The sequence below is a fragment of the Chrysemys picta genome, chromosome 5 (genome assembly GCF_011386835.1).
Source record: "Chrysemys picta bellii isolate R12L10 chromosome 5, ASM1138683v2, whole genome shotgun sequence".
Classification (NCBI taxonomy): Eukaryota; Metazoa; Chordata; order Testudines; family Emydidae; genus Chrysemys; species Chrysemys picta.
Genome location: NC_088795.1, coordinates 62,819,468 through 62,836,715, shown reverse-complemented (window position 1 = coordinate 62,836,715; position 17,248 = coordinate 62,819,468). Strand labels below are relative to the sequence as shown.

At 40.2% G+C, this 17,248-nt stretch overlaps 1 protein-coding gene across 5 annotated transcripts in view; it reads right to left on the bottom strand.

Annotated features, from left to right (window-relative positions):
• GUCY1A1 (guanylate cyclase 1 soluble subunit alpha 1) overlaps nucleotides 1-17,011 on the bottom strand; it is a 49,157-nt gene extending 32,146 nt beyond the window's left edge. The window contains exon 1 of one of the 5 annotated variants that reach the window (XM_065596478.1): nucleotides 16,333-17,011. The gene's annotated coding sequence lies outside the window, so the exon portion shown is untranslated. The remainder of the gene's footprint in view (nucleotides 1-16,332) is intronic. The other 4 variants (XM_005299333.4, XM_065596479.1, XM_024106223.3 and 1 more) reach the window with 4 other exon arrangements.
• Between the last annotated feature and the right edge of the window lie 237 nt (nucleotides 17,012-17,248).

Sequence of the window (17,248 nt, the reverse complement as noted above, 5' to 3'; positions counted from 1 at the left end):
AGGAAAGCAGCTCTGAAGAGGGAGCCAGGCCCCAGAATAGGACTTTTTCACTGTTATTACACAGTTCTGAATTGTTTTTGTAGTACAATGTTATTTAAAATCAGCAGTTTATATTATAAACCAGTGACCTTTGTCTTTTGTTTCAATGACCAGACTGACTTTTCACATAATACGCCATAATGCAAACCTGACATTACTGATAATATGACAATTTGGGCCAGGACCTACAGTCTTTGCACACATCAAACTCGCATTCATACCAATAGGAATTTGGAGTATGCAAGGACTGCAGGATCAGGCCCTATATTTGTAGTCCAAAGACACAAAGGCCATCAAAATGGCACCATTTAGGAATATATTAAGATAACATTTCATAGTTTGCGTTGTCATCTTATTGCATTTTTAATGCTCTCCTGGAAAAATCAAGGAGACAGGAGCGGCGCCAGGGTTTTTGCCGCCCAAGGTGGCAGCACTCCTCCTCTGAGCATTCAGCGGGCCTGGGGTCTTCGACGGTGAGGGTCCTTCCGCTCCATGTCTTCAGGGCACTTCGGCGGCGGGTCCTGGAGCGAGTGAAGGACCCGCCGCCGAATTTCCGCTGAAGAGCCGGAGCGGAAGGACCCCCTGCTGCCAAATTTCCGCCGAGGGCGGCAAAATGCTGCCCCGCAAATCCTGCCACCGTAGGTGACTGCCTAGGGTCGCCTAGTGGAAGCGCCGGCCCTGCAAGGAGACACTTATTTTAAGCAGACAATGTTTCTGACAGAGCTTAATAATTAAATGTGTCTACAATATGTAAAAAGACCAGGGTGGTTTTTATTCTTTCCCCAAATTTATGGGGCAAACAGAAAGTGAAACATTTTTGTGCAGTTGAGGCAGGATTAAATTTATCACAAAAACATAGGACTGAAAGGGATCTCGAGAGGTATTCTAGACTATCTCTGGCAGGTGTTTGTCAAATCACGTTTTTAAAAACCTCCAATGATGTGGATTCCACAACTCCCCTTGGAAGCCTGTTCCATTGCTTAGCTATCCTTATACTTAGAAAGTTTTTTTTTTCCTATTATCTAACCCAAATCTCCCTTGCTGCAGATTAAGTACACTACATCTAGTCCTTCCTTCAGTGGACATGAAAAACAATTGATTACAGTCCTTTATGTAAGAGCCCTTAACATATTTGAAAACTGTTATCAGGTCCTCCCTCAGTCTTCTTATCTCAAAACTAAACATGCGTGGTTTTGTTTGTTTGTTGTTTGTTTGTTTACTTGTTTTAAATCTTTTCTCAGCAGCCAGGTTTTCTATACCTTTTATTTTTGTTGCTCTCCTCTGTACTCTCTTCAGTTAATCCACATCTTTTGTAAAGTGTGGTGCCCAGAACTGGACACAGTTCTCCAGCTGAGCTCTCACCAGTGCCAAGTAGAGGACAGCTATCTCCAGTGTTTTATCTGGCACTCCTGTTAATACCTCCCTGGATGACATTAGCTTTTTTTGTAATTCCATCACATTGTTGACTTGTATTCAATTTGTGAACCATTTTCACCCCTAGATCCTTTTCAGCCAGTTATTCCCCATTTTGTAATTGTGTATTTGATTTTCCCTTTCAACATGTAGAACTTTGCACTTGTCTTTATTGACCTTCATCTTGTTTTCAGACCAATTCTCCCATTTGTCAAGGTTGCTTTGAATTCTAATCCTGCTCTCCAAAGGGCTGGCAAACCCCTCCCCCACCCCCTCCCCCCAGCCTGGTGTTAGCTGTACAAAAGCATACTCTCCATTCCACTAGCCGAGTAATTAATGAAAATATTTTATAGTACTAGACTCAGAACGGACCCCCTATGGGACACCAGTCAATATGTCTGTCCATCCGTCCCCCCCAAGTTTGACTGCCAACCATTGATAACTACTCTTTGACTATGGTTTTTCAACCAGTTGTGCATCCACCTTATGGTAATTTCATCTAGACCATATTTCCCCAGTTTGTTTATGAGAATATCACGTGGGACAGTCAAAAACCTTATTAAAATAAAAATTTATCATTTCTACTGCTTCCCCTATCCACGAGGCCAGTAGCACTGTCAAAGAAGGAAATTAGGTTGGTTTGGCATGATTTTTTCTTGACTAATTCATACTCGCTATCACTTATACCCCTATTATCATCTAGATGCTAAAAATTGATTGTTTAATCTTTTGTTCTGATGTCTTTCCAGGTATCAATATATAATCCCTCAGGTCTTCTTTGTTCCCCTTTTTACAGATAGGTATTATGTTTGCCCTTCTCCTGTCCTCTGGAACCTCGCCAGCTTATTATCTTGCATACATATTGTTAAGAGAAAGCAGCACGATTGGTTGACTGCAGTAAATGAACAAACACTGTTGTTGTCAGCTTTTGTACTAAGGTGTATGCAAAACAGGCTTTACTGAACCTCTACAACAAATTGGAAAATAAATAAATCACAAGGCAAATCTTGGTATTTCTTAGGATATTTAATTTCTGCTATGCCAGCCATTGTTTTCAGTGGGATTTCTGCAGTTATCTCATCTGCTCTTCTGTGAGATCCTTCCATTCAAAATATTCTGCTTTCTCGGCACTGTGGAAAGGAAGAGCTATCGGCAAATGGCACAGTATGCTTCTAGAATGACTTCTGCACAGGAAAAGTCAGCATATGCAAATGACAGCAACAGGCAGAGGACATGTAAAATGATCTCAGTGATAATTGCCATGTTCTGCCCCGTTCTGTATTTGCAACTTTCCTTGACATCAGTAGGAGCTTTTGTGAGGTGAGAAGCTGAAAATAATCATAGTAATTCTTATGCGACAACTGTATTTAAAAAAAATCTGTGCAACAGCCTGCAGTAGAAACACAAGTTATCTAGGTCTAAAAGTCTGCGATCTGTTACATCAGAAATAGCTAAATCATTTCTAAAAATGGCTTAGTGTTTTAATAACACTTTCACTGAAAACCAGTTCCCTAAAAAGTCAGTCAAAGGAGACATATATATTACTTTGAACTTTCAGAATTCACTGTCATATTTTCCAAAGTATAGCCAAAAGATTAATTAAGAGACAAAGTGGGTGAGGTAGTATATTTTATTGAACCATCTTCTGTTGGTGAAAGAGACAAGCTTTTGAGCTCCACAGAACTCTTCAACATTGCAAATATTGCCGCAAACATTGTCCCAAATGTTGTCAAATGCTGATTAACATGATTGATCTATGCAGCTGTCCTAGTTATAACAACTAACACATTTTAAAATATTTAGCATATTACAAACTACATCTAACAACACTTCAAGTAAGTGTAAAAAATTCAGCATTTCACAGAACTACTGAATTTGCATATTGTATCCCACAGAACAATAGACCATCCAGCCTTTTAAAATTTAGTTACTACATTCAGTTCCGGGCATCTTAAGGCCTTTCTTCGGGACAGCACATATGCAGGACTTAGGTATGTAATTAAGCACTGTCCTGAGCAGGGATGATTTCCTGAATTGGACAAATATTAGCACTCCCTAGAGTTTGCCTACAAGTGGAACAAAACTGATTAAGGAATTTGGTGGGATTGAAATATGAGGGAAGACCGAAGGACAAGAAACTGGAGAATCACAGATTTAGATGTACAAAAATACTGGACCCCTAAATTTGGACACAAAGTACGAGTTTAAATAGGAAGGCAACTGAACTCAAATTAGTTCCTCAGGGTTCTATTTCTAGCATTGCCACAAACTTCTTGTGTGACCTTGGCCCTCTTAATTTTGCTGTATGTTTCTACATGTGTAAAATGGGCATGATATTTCCAATACTCAGACAGGCGATGTTGATACACTACTGTTTACATGGTGCTTTGAACTTTCAAAAGGATGGAACAATATTTATTATGAATTATTAAAATAATTGTGCGGTCTTGTAGCTCAAATAAATGAAGTTAAGCTACAGAGCCTGCTGGGCCTCTACTCCAGAAATGCTTCTGCTTGGCAGGCCCACCACGCATCGTTGGCATTTTGATATCAGCGTGTTGTGGTGGAGCTCACCTTAAGTGTAAGACAATCAGTCAGTAGCTGAAGTCAAAGCAGAACTCAAGACCAAAAGCGCTTGGCACATGGAGCAAGCTGCAAGCGGAAATCTCCTAGAACTGCATAGTCCTGCACAGTCCTGGGCCTTGATGCAACACAGTGAGTAGTTCTACTGAAGTACAATGAGACTATTCCCATTGTGTAATCCACATGCAGATCAGAGCCCTAGTTGTTTCTCTAATGTAGTTAAACTTTTTCCCAAGTGTAAATTATTATTGCTTGTCAATAGTTCCTGCTCCTTACCTCACAAGGGAGAAAAAAAATGTGGGGAAACAAGGGGAAAAATAAAGGAGAACAAGGAGAAAAATTAAAACAGCCAGAAAAGGATGCAATGGGAAACAGGTGGGAAAGGATGGAAAAAAGGAGAAAAGAAAGTGACAAAATGGGAAAAAGATATGGTAATGAAGAGGGTGAAAACATATGGAACAGAGAAAAATAAAATCAAAAGGGAATAGACAATATGGGAGTACTCTTGTTATTTCACATTTTTCTCTACTGAGAATTCTGTGAAACAACAAAGCTTAAACAGCTCCAAACAGCAGTGAAACACCAAACAGCTCTCCTACCTCTGCAATGTTTTGTTTGCTTCTGTTAACTAATTTGTTTCAGGATACAAATAAGTTAAAATGTGAAGTGAACTGAGTCAAGGCCTTCGAGTTTCTTCTTCTGCCTTCAATAGATAGTTGTTTTACTAACCAACACCATGGAGCTGGGAGCTGCAGTCTCACAGACTACCTTCCAGTAGATATTAGTGAGGTCATTAGTTGTAGCAAGGAAAACCCCAATCCCAGAACTCTGGTCTTAGCAGGTAAGTTAAGAAGTAAATTAATTCCTACTATTTTGTTTTAAACTGCATTGATTTGCAATTTAAACGTAAGGCTATATAGTGTTACTGATTTGAGATTTTATAGCTTTGCATTTCATTTTTAAAATATTTCATTTCACCTTTATAAAATGTCCACAGAGAATTTCATTCCTTTCTTCATCCTCTCTTTTTCCTCCTCTACATTTCCCTTTACCACTAGCACTGGGATGACATTTATTCCTGCATCTGAAATCCTGAGAAGGAAACACTGAATATGGGATTTCCTTAAAGATTCTAACCTCCATTGCCAAGAGGTCATGTGAAACTTGCAAACTCCTGTACCGCAGTCAAGAGTCAGCAATACACATTCTGTAGTATTCTGTATTTCACACCCCAGCTCTGCCGGATACTATGGGAGCCAGATTCTGTCACTGTTACTCACGTTGTGTAGTACCTTACTCTGTGAGTTGTCCTATTGATTCAGAAGTATCTGAATTACTTTTTATTAATATTGTGCATAGTTCTGTGTGTTTATGTACAATGGATTATTTGTTATAGAGTGAGATAAGAAGATGTTGTTAAAGGAATCAAGTAGGAAAGGCAAAACAATGACAAAGATAAAGTAATGTCATAGAGAATACCAAGGCTTTTTACACAAACTCCCTCCAATCTGGCAAAGCCTCCTCTTCTCAGGCCAAACCTAAGATCAAAGAGGATACTAAAAGCTTACAAAGGTACTAGCCTGCAGAAATGGAGGGAGAAGTTGTCTGCCACTGCAGGCTGACACAGACTGAGGTAGAGTCAGGATCTGCACTGCAGCAAGCTGGCTATCACTTGATCCATAAGAGGAACAGGGAGGAACACCATGGCTAAATCCCATCTACGTAGCAGAGTTTGGGGAGAATGCCAGGTGTAGGTAAAACAGCATACATATAGGTCTCTTTGTTGTTTTAAATCAATTTCTCTGAGCAATATGTACATTTTGGAAGTAAAGCACACTTTGCTATGAAGAAACTGCTTCTGTGTCTCTGCATATTATTACTTTCCACAGGCTCCCAAAGGAAAATTTTGCAGGCGCCAAATCCATTGGGCCCAGTAGGTATCGCTGTTGGCAACAACAGGGATGTAACCCGGAGAGCAGCTGGATTATGGGATCCCATCCCAAAGAAAAGTGAAGCGCAAGGAGGACTGGAAGAGGGTCTCAGAAGGGGCAGCCTATCCAGGGACTGTGACAAGAGTATTATGACATGACATAGAATTGGCATGCTCCTTTTTTTTGTTGTGACCCAACAGCTAATGTAATAATAGATGTACTGAACAGAGATCAAAAAATAATTTTAAGATTTATCAGACTTAAGGCCATTCAACACCATTTCCCACTCACCATTTAAAAAAAAAAAGCAAAAGCAATTTCTGTGCTTACTCATTATTTTCTTAACATATAAATTGGGTAAGTCATCTGTTGCCTAGGCACTTATTATTTCATTACATTTAGAGACAGAATGAATTTCCAGAAGTCTCATTACACTGGAGACTGGGGTAATACGATAATGACTGCTTGAAGACTCTGATATTAAGAGACTAGATGGCTCTGGGAATCATAATGAGATATGCAAACTTTCTACCTATTTATCTAGATTTTTTGACCATGCTCATCATAGGTTACCAGTTAGATTCCAGCCAAATGATCAAAGCTGATTTAATCTGATTGCTCTTTGGTGGTCTTGTGACAGGATGACCGGTTCTAAGAATCTATGCGTAGGTGCAGAGCTCCTCTACTAGTTCACACTGGCACTCTTACAATTAGCTCCAAGCCATGATATAAAGCAATGTGAATGTCTATCAGAGACAGAAGGGAGTAGAGATAGAGGAATCTTGAGGACAGCAACCCTAAAAACAGCCCAAGAACAACCCCAACCCAGCTTCAGGAAAGCATTTAGACAACCGCTTAATCCATTCCTATTCAGGACAGCACTTACTTAAAGTTATGCATGTAACTGAGTATTGTCCCGAATAGGAAATGTTTTACTAAACCACTTTCTCTGGGAGGAAGTTTACATTAGAAACCCCATAAAGGATGGTTAAACCTTATTGTGTGTGTTGTGTAAGGAGCCACCTGTTTACAGACACATGAGATGACACAATGAAAAATCCAAAATTCAGACTACACACATACTTGCTAGCAGGGATTCTATAAAATCTCTTACAGACAACCTATGGTTGTAGAAGACAGCAGCTCTGCAACTTGGTGTGCAGGAGCACTGCATGAGTGCTAGTGGGGAAAAGCATGCTAAGAAGCAACCCTTACATCTCTTTTGTGAAGTATGGCACACACTCCATTCCCAATGAATACCAAAGTGGAGCAGGATGAGGGCCCAACACCACCTCTTTTGGAATATCTAATGCTGCTGTCAGAATTCTGAATCTTGTGGTGTTTTTGCTCTAGGATTTGTGACTGTCCCCTATGTATGTAGGTACATAATACAGGGAGGAAAGAAGTCTTCAGCATCCTCTCCAGCTTTGTTCACTCACACAGGTGGAGCCAGAATCACAACCCTGCTATTTCTTTATTTTGAGCCCAGATCAGACTGGAATTTTTGTAATGTATTTAAAATATCTGCACCAGGAAATTTCTATCGAGACAAAATATCTAATTTCCAAGGGTGTCTTAGGGCAACAGAGAAATGAAGCAGTGGTGCATAACCACTGCACTACAACTATCTTTATAACACATTAATATTATAAATCTCTGCACAGAGTTTTCAACTCTGTTTATAACAAAGGATTAAATCCTGCGTTGCTAGTAGTACATCAAACTGACAACAGGAGTGAATTCCAAAGTAATGCAGCTCTGTAGCTAAAAGCCAAACCTAAGTTTAGCATTGAGGCTCTGAAAGCAGTTGTTAATATTTGACTTAAGATTATGAATGTTTTCCACTAGTTGTACAGTAACTGTTGAAATAAAATAGTAGTGATATGTTATATAAACACTTGCATAAGAACTTCACCTATCACATTTTTCTTCTAACATCAGATAGACCAGCCATCTAGTACATAAATTACAGCAATAGCAATAAAATTCTGAATACACCATTTTAAAACGGTATTGATTTTTTAAAGATAAATCTCATGTTCAAGAGTATTAAAATAGGCATATATCTCAGTGTCCTTGCTCAGTTAAGAATTGTCAGTCTCATCCTGCTATACTGGAAGAGCCATGTGACTGCTCGGAGCAGTGGTAAATCCTGTACATTGGTAGAAGTATTTACTTTAAGCATCATCTTTCAAACAGAGAGAGCAATGTTTTCAGATTTGGCATTGGACAGGTTTAGGTGCTGGGGAACTTCACTTCCCATGTATATGATGCAAACTGTACCAGTCTGCAGTCCTGTATACTATAATAAGCAAATGGTAAAGGGATATGTCCTATATCAGTATGTGCATAGCTTTTTATTCTTTTATCTTTTGGAAGATTGTGCAGTTTTATCTTTTAATCTGGCATTTGGTAGATATTTTTCTCCAATTACTAAAGATAAAATCTACTTCAATGCCTATATCTCCTCTCAGCTAGACTATTAATGCAGCTGTTTCTTTCACCTCCCCAAAAGCCAGTTCCCAGTATGTGCAGAATACTTCTACCTGCTTCCTTACAGGTACAAACAGTCACATCATACTTCAGAATCGAACATGAGTGGCACTTCAGAATCAGTTAAAATTGCCTACATTGCTATTAAAACTCTCCATGGACTTCCTCCAGCCTCCTACATGGAGCTTTGTTTCTGCTTACTGTTCTTCTCACTTCCTCATCTCATCCACTTTACTTTGTTCCTAACCAAAGTCTGGCCACAACTGGAACAAGAGGAATCTTCTCCTTTCTAGTTCCTGCCACCTAGAAACAGCAATCCTGTTATCTCACTGCCTGCCTTAGTGACTCACCATCTCTTTAAATCCAATCTGAAAAGACACCTTTTATTGCTTCCCTTTACTTTTTAATTCCTCCCTTATCTATTATCTACACTTATAATTGTATTACTTAACACTGTAAAGCGTTCTCAGAAAAGGTTTGTGGAAAATCATGTTCTGCTGTACTGTATTGACCAATGCTAAAGCAACACAGATATATTTTCTAATGCCTGTCTGTGCTCTCCTAACGGAATAAGATCTACTATGTTAATCTGCTCTAGTCAATGGAATGCCTGTGGCTTGGATTTAATTACTTTTCTCTTAATTTTGGCTAGGCTTACATGCAATCAATTTGTTTTGCATTTAGTCAACAAATGCAAACTCTTTTCTAGCTTTTGCTTAAACAGAAACGCTATTGATTACCCTGTTGTCTAGCCTCAGCTGTGCTTCTTTGATTGAGATAGTGAACCAATGTTACCTTGCACATGATTAGTGTAACTGCTTTTTCTAAATCTGTCACTGATTGTATTTTTTTTTTTTTTGGTATTAGTACTTAGGAAGCCCTGACTGAGGTCAGAGCCCTGTACAAATATATTATAGTAAATGACAATACTTGCCCTGAAGAGCTTACAGTCTAAAATAAATAAGACAGATAAACATCAAGAAAAAGGAAGTATTACTATCCCCATTACAGATGGGAAACTGAAGCACAGAGGAACCTACACAAGAAATCTATGGCAGAGCCAGGAATTGAATCCAGATTTCCTGAGTAGCTTTACCACATGGCTGTCCTTCCCTTCAGACCATTCTTCCTGTATGGGAAAACCAAAATTCTATCTTGAAAACCATACTGTAGATATCAATGATGTTTGTGATTTCTCCCAACTGGGTTTTACAGGAATGTCTGTGCCAAACAGCAAACAGGGTCTCATTCCACCACATTTCAATTAGTGCAGCACACAAATGGAGTGATTTTGTACTTTCAGCAAACTAAATGGACAATAGGGGAAATAATTTAGGGAAAATGGGAGGAGTCAAAAGTTGGGTTGACACATATGTTCTCCAAATACAGTGAGAGTTAAAGAAACTGGCCCTGCAACAAATATTTTAGGCTTTGGAGTCCATGCAATGATGAATACGGAGCTGCACAGCTGTTAGTGAGAGTATGCAAGAAAACCCTTCCCATAGCCAAGAAGGGAGAACATGATTGTATATTGTTTTGTTTTTTAATCACAGAAATAATGACACAAAAATGCAGAACTAGCCATTTTTCCATGCAATAAACTGAAAATCTTGCTGAGGTATTCTGCAATCATAAAGCTCTTTCATGTGTAAATAGTTTCTGCATTTGAGGCAGAGAGAAATCAACTTTCCCTGAACTAAATGCGACCATTTCTACCTGCATCAATCCAAAGTGAAATACAAGGCTAAAATGAAAACTAAGTCAAATACACATTTACCTTGGTCACAATTAAAATATCCCTCACTATCACACAATATATCCCTATACTGCAGTTTTTTCCTGACCCTAGTATCTCAATAACCACCGTGTTATAACTATTGTTATATGTTGGCTTTTTTTAGTAGCAACCCCTATTCTTGTTATTACATCACAGATTCCAGAAGTTTCACTGTAATCTCTGGAATTTGTGACACCCCAGCATGTCACTGAAATAAAGAGCCAGAAAGATATCTGAAAGGAAAAAGTAAATTGTAAATAATTAGTTATTTTTGTGCTGAGCATCTCCCATATTCTGATTGGTGGAGACTTCCATTCATAAATGCACATTTAATTAAATTTTCATTTCAGCTTTACACATAGAACCAATTGCAGAAGGGAAATAACTAGAGTACTGATTCCAAACCTTTTCCTCACATTGACTAATTTTTACTCCCACCTAACTTACTAGACTACATGCATGAGTTGCTCTACATGAGAATAAGCAGTGCAAATGAAGCCCTAAGGGCCAGACTCTGCCACCTTTAATCAAGTCTTTGGAACACCTGCCATGATGGCATACATACCCTGCTTTCTGGATCACTGTGTACTCAGCTAATGCACTTTCCCCGAGTTCCTCCACTATAGGATCGACCAATTTTCAATAGAGTGTGCTAATACACACAGCTGTGAGTAGAGTGATACATACATGACACAGCCCCAGGGGGAGCACCAAGCACCACTGTGCCTTAGAGATAACCTTCTGTGGAACAATTCTTCAGGGTGTTGCTCCCATTTTGCAGCTGGAGAGGGAGAAAGTTGCTGCATCTCCTAAAAAGATAGGAGATGCTAATTTTGACTAAGTCTTAAGTAACACAGAGAAGCTAATTCAAGAAGTGACAGTAGCTGAGTCACTAAGTAATAAGGATCACAATATAATTAGGTTCAACATCCAATGGTCAGGCAAGGTACCAAAAAGTAACAGTCTTGCTAAATTTTAGAAAGGGGGATTTCCAGTAAAATGAGATCAGTCAAAAAGGCCTTCTGACAGAATGGAGTAGTCCAGAGCTGGGTGACCATTCTGTGCACTTTGTAAGCATTCCACATAGGCCAAATTGTGAGATAATTGATTAGGACTGAGTAATTAACCAGTTAATAAGGAGATTCAGCTCATTAGCTGAGGGCTGCTAAATAAGAGACAGGAAAGGAAACAGAGGGGATTGGGAGGGAGAGTAGGCAAAGAAGCCCATAATCTCAGAGAAGTGAGATCTCTTTATCCCTCTCACCATACCTAGAGAGTAGGTAGAAGCTTGAGGAAAGTCTTATGCTGTGGGGACACAAAACTGTATAAAGACTTTGTAAATAAAGCATACTGTGGTGAACTTACTCAGGAGTGTGTGAGGACTGCTTGCAAAGTGAGAGGCAGAGTGTGGGGCATCATACCCCGTGATAGGCCCTAAAGCTAAAAGTTAAAGAATAAAAAAAATTTAGAGGTGGCATGGATGCTACTTTAAATAAAATAAAGGTCATAACATAATATTAAAGAAAAAATGATAAGAGCAACTGCCAGCAGGCTCAGTTGTTAAATATAATCCCCTCTCCCCTCAAAATCCACACATTTTTATACTGTGAAATTTATCTAAAGGTGATAAAGAGGGCCTGTACAAGACCCTAATCATTTTAAAGCCTAAAAGTCATCTTACAGAGCTGAAGTGGTGCTCAGAACCTTGTGTGGGCCCTATGCCATGAGCTGAAATTTACCCCTGGGGAATAGTACTGCTCTGACTTAGACTATCATGCAGTAAAGCATTTCACTTTGTTTCCCTTAAGGGAAAAAAATCCCACTGCATCGCACACTGCTGGATGTCAGATCAGTCTACCATTTAGAAATTGTTACCAGAAAATTCAAAACAAAACAAAAGCTCCTCTAAACTCCACATATGGAAGCATGAAGACGTATACAATACACACTATGTGAATTAAATGAGGAACCAAGAATGTCTAAAGAACACTAGCTGTGTATCTCAGAATGGCATTATCATAAGCAACATTGGATAACAGCATATTACTTAATCAGTAGTAATCAATAGCTGTGCAGCATGTATAACAGGTTTCATTAGAGAGGATAGAACAGTCTCTTCAATTGCTTCATACCAGCAGAGCAATAAACAAGAATTTAAATTAATACTACAAACTGCTGTATTCAGCAAATTCTGGAGTCCTTATTAAACGAAAACAACCAATGACTTCAGGGTTTAGGTCCTGGTACAGGAAAGCACTGATGCAAGTGCTTAAATCCATCATACCTGCTTGAATTTAAGAAGGTGCTTAAGTTCCAATAGAATTTTAAAGTTAAGTGTGTGTTTAAGCTCTGTATTCAAAAGGATGCATTCTTTCCTGAATTGAGGCTGTATCTCTAAATATTATTTTAAAGTATAACATTTATCTAATAAGTATGATTCTGTACCATTGGTACAAATAGCCCATTTAAAACCTACTGGAACTCTACATTTTAAAACCATGCCAGGTTATTGAATATCTGCTAGAAGGAATCTTCAAATGTTACATCAAATGGCTCAATTTTTTTGTCCTTTCAAATTTATTTGGTGCAAAACTTCAATATAATGCTAAACAATTGAATAAATGTAACGTTGTCATAACTATGTGGACAAAATGATTTGAAAAGTGACTGTAGAACTGAATGTATGACTAGCAACAAAAAAGTGTTAGCATTTCATAACTCAGTTTTGAATTGCTAACAAAATATGCAACATGGCACCTAAAGATTTCTATATGTCAACATTGCAAAATTACATAAAACATATCTTACTTTAGTTTCCAGTAAACCATTTACAAATATTTTAAAGGCTTGTAGTTTCCATTCTGAAGCTGTTTTAAAAAAAAAATAAAAAGTTTGTGTGTATGCTGAATACAGACTTTCTGAATCTCTACAAAAGCTGCAAAATACTGTCAAAATATATCTGCCTTATGAAGACAAATGCATTTCTTTAATACCTTTCTTTGTACCTAATTTAAAACAGCATTCTATTTGTTTCCCAATGTTTCCAAAAATTCTGAGATACTTGATATTTTATAGAATAATTTCCAAAATTATAACATTTTACAGCCAGTTTTTAACAAAACAAACAAACAAATATAATTTTTGTAACACAATGAAACATTTTATTGGTTTCTGGTTGGTTTGTTTTTACAGTTTTTAATCACAATATTTCAAGTGCACAGCATATGTATGCACAATGTCTGTGATATTTTACGTTCTTCTCCATTACATAACAAGGTTTCAATTGCCTTCCAATGTGTTCCATCGACCTAGCACTGTCTACACGGAGGTTAGGTTGGCCTCGCTACATCTCTCTGGGGTGTGGACAGACAATTAACCAAACATTACTCAGAGTAAGACAAAGATCTGTGGACTTTTTCCTTCTTGTATTTCTTCTTTACCAATGGGACACAACCATTAATATTATCCTGTGATGTCCTTTATTCTTTTCGTCAGAAAACTTTTCATTATTTTAAACACATACGCAGACATAGCTAAGTCAATGGTAGAAAAGATGGGGAGCCACTTTATCAGCAAAATAAAAAAGATAATAATCACTGCACAACATCCTGACATTCTGTGATGGTATTTGCTTCATGACAATCATTGCAGACTGACATAATGCCATGAGACAAACATCAAAAACATATTTCCTCTCTCCTTTCTCCTCATCTTCCCTGGCTGCCTGTAAATCAGAGGAATTTCAGTAATTGCTTTGCTGTCTTTACATAGTGGATCCTGATAGCTTCCATATAACCAGTCCAGTTGCTCAATACTCCACATGCTACCTCACATTTATCTAGTGGCTCATCTTATGCTCTTATGATTGGTAAAGAGAACGCTGAGCAGAGCTACAGAATCCACAGCCATATGTACAGCCCTGATGAGAGACAAGCTGTCTTCAGTACCATTATATAGTAAACTGAATTTCCCATTAAGTGTATTTATATCACATTTGAATGGCATAACCCAGCATATTCACCTAGTTTTGCAGTTGATTTCAAGCAGAGAAGATTTCCATAACTGAAATCCATGTTTGTCTTGTACTATCATAATTGCTGGAAAAATCAGAAGTATCACCTCTTGCTTAGTTTAATTTACATGTTCCCTCGCCCTATTTTCTGCAATTGGGGGCTGATCCCATATTCCTAACTCAAGGAAACCACCTAATGACTTCTATGGGAGTTTTGCCTGAGCAATGGTTGTTGGATTAGGCCATTTAGAGTTACTAAAAGCCCATGTTGTTCACTGCCTAACTAATGTAATGAATAAGCAAACACCAGCATCTTTTGTTTTGTTATTGCTTTACATTTTCTGATGAAGAATTATTCATTTAGATTATTCTATAATTGCAGAATGGAAAGTCTTAGTGAGCAAATATGCTGTTTTCCTCAAAAAATTCAGTGTCTGTCAGAAGTCTTATTAATTTTGCCTAGACTAACTAATGCAGTATAGAGTAACCCATAGATCAACAAGCGCATAATACAAGCCACCATACTGTGACAGAGACTAGCTATGTGCACCTTAATATTCATTTTTTATTAATGTTAAATATCTAGTTAAGAGTTTTCCTGCTGTTAATTCAGCCACAGAACACAAGAAAGCCATCTCAGTGCATACTCGGCCAAACAGCCACCTCTGAAAATACAGCCATTTTAGGAGCAGCACTGACAGAGTACATAAGATGCATAAAACTACTCCTTTATATTGGAGAGAAGCTTTTTCAAGTGTTTATACATTCATCTGATTTTTAAAAAGTTAACTACTAAGCCCTATGTTAATCCTAAATTAGTGCCACTGAAGCAGAAAGAATTCCATCAACCCAACAAAGAAACTATAAGCATATAGTCATAAACAAAAACAACTTTTTAAAATTAAAAATCGTGAGGCTGAAGAAATTAGCAGAAAAAGGCAAACTTTTAGTAAAAATGATTATAAAACAGTTCTTGGGTTCCATTTCTTCTCAGAAAATATGCAATAAAAAGTATAAAACTGAAGAAATAGTGTAAAATTAGATATAGTATAAAATAATTATGTTGACTAAATCCATGTTTGTACATTTTATTTTATATATAAATTCAGAAAAACATCCAGAAAAAGAATGAGATAGCTACCCAGTCTGATTTCGCTAACTTGACATCTACTATCAATTGGTGAGGTCTTTTATAAAGGCACAATATACAAAGCTCCGGTAAGTGCACATCGTATCCTAACATTCCAGTTTGTTTGGAGATTATTTCAAATATTAACTTGAAATATACATAAACCATATATGTGGACTCCTGTTGGATTTACTATACATTTGTCAGTAGACCAGTCATGGGCCTGGGTTAAACAAAGTGAGCGTTACAAATCGTTATTTTGTCATAGTTTCCCATGTCCCGTACATATTTCAAGCCATAGGGTTACTGCTTACACGTCTCTTTGCAGAGCGATGAATCCTAAAGCGAAATGCATGCGGATTGCGCCCAACATACATTTCTCCGTATGCACTAATAAATATCGTGTCCCTCACTGCACTCAGCCTAGCTCAGCTGCCGCTGTGTGACAGCAGGGATCGGGCTGCGAGCGGGGATGCGCTGGAGCCCCTGGACTCTCACCCGGGAGCTCAGCGCTGGAGGTTGCTGGCGCGTTTGCAACATTCCCACGAGCAACTGAGCTCGGATCGGCCCATTCAGAGGCTGCTGAGTGTGGAACCGACCTTGCTCCTTCCTTCCCACGAACCTGAGCGATGCTGCTCATCAAGTGCCAGCGAGCCGGGAGCTGCCTCTCGCCCCGCGGCCCTGACCCGTGTCCCCCGGGCTGCTGCGGCTGCCTCCGCTCCCTCCTGCCCTGACAGGAGCGTGGGAACCAGCCGCGGCTGCCGCGGAGTGCCCGGGCGGGGGGGGGGGGGTCCCTACGGGGAAAGGGAGCCACGATCCGCACGGGAGCAGGCCAGGGGCGGATCGGGGCGAACAGCGGGGGGGGGGGGGTATCTTGCCCCGAGGGGTGACGGCTCCCAGACAGAGAGAGCGAGCGAGCCGGGGCCCCTCGCAGCGCGCCGGGGGCGGCACTTACTTGATGTCCTCCCAAACCTCCGGGCCGTAATTCCGGATCACCAGCAGCTCCAGGGCGTGATTGACAAATCCGTACTGCGGACAAGGGGCGAAGGGGGGCGAACAACGAGGGGGAGGGCAGGGGTGAAACTGGAGAGGGACACGGGGGAGAATCAGTGGGGGGGGGGGTGAGGGCTGAGTCCCTTCCCAGCGCTGCTTAGCGTCTCCGCTGCTCCTGGTGGGGATGGAGGTAACACACAGACACCCCAGAGTCACCTGTTCCCCGTCCTCACCTGCTGCTGCACGGGAGCTACCCAGCTCTGCAGGCGGGACTCTCCCCCACCCCCTCTCCGGCACAACAGGGCGCGTCTCCCCCAAACAGCGCCGCTGACCCCTGCCCCCTTCTGGTGCGCTACCGGAGTTTGAGTCTGTCCCCAAAGGAGAGAGACTCGCGCATCTCGCTTGCCCGAAATTGCCTTTGCTCACCATAGCGCCAGCGCTGCGCTGCCCCTTGCTTTGTCCCTGTGCCGCGGCCCGGCCCGCTCAGAGACTCTGGGGAAAGCGCCGCTCAGCTCCCAGAGCTTCTGGCTCCGGCAAACTCATGTTTGAAACGTGTATTTGGCCAGCGGACTACAGCCGCTCCTCCTGTCCCCTCCCCAGCCACACGCTCCGCGTCAGGTGGGGCCTCCCCCGGCCCAATCAGGGCTGTGCTAAGCAGGGCTGCCAGGGGAGGGGAGAGGGAACCAGAGACAAAGAGAGGGGGAAGAGAGCTGAGAAATAGGCTGAGAGAGAAAGAAGGTCTAAATTTACCAAGGGTCCCGGTGGATTATATGTCTCTGGTAATTTTTAAATCAGGATGGGATCTTTTTTCTTACAGAGATGCTCCAGGAATTATTTTGGGGGATGTTCTATGGCCTCTGCTGTGCAGTGGTCATAGT